Here is a 548-nt window from a genome sequence, read left to right on the forward strand (position 1 = left end):
AAAAAAAGGGGATGGACATTCGACCAAAGCACACTTCCTCCTTTCGGCTTTTCATGTTCCCATACGTAACAAGCACTACTACAGTGCGCATCCACAACTATATCCGATTCTCCCCGCGCATGCACAAAAATGGATCGGAGGCATGCATGCATATACGCATGGGCCCATGCACTACGTCACTAGCCCGACGTGTTGATTGAAGGCTTTCCCTGTATGTACATGTCCGGATGTGCTCGAGCTGGACGCCACAATATTCTACACCCAAACGAACGGCCTCTACGCTCGAATGATTTGGATCGAGCCGGAACTACACATCCCAGTTGCAACAACAACTCCACCGCGCGACCCCGTCCTGCCCGACCCCGTCCGTTTGGGGTAAAAGGAACAAACCGGCGGCCCAGCGCGCAGGAGCAAACGGACTTTTGTCCATTTTGTGTCTGCTTTCGGCCCATCCCCGGTCCAAGTTTACGTCGATTTTGCGATGAAACGGACAGCGTGCGGACGGACGGGACGCGCGCACTTGTCCGCCCCTGGCCCGCCTGTCGGTG

This window comes from Triticum dicoccoides, chromosome 4B (assembly GCF_002162155.2).
Source record: "Triticum dicoccoides isolate Atlit2015 ecotype Zavitan chromosome 4B, WEW_v2.0, whole genome shotgun sequence".
NCBI lineage: Eukaryota > Viridiplantae > Streptophyta > Magnoliopsida > Poales > Poaceae > Triticum > Triticum dicoccoides.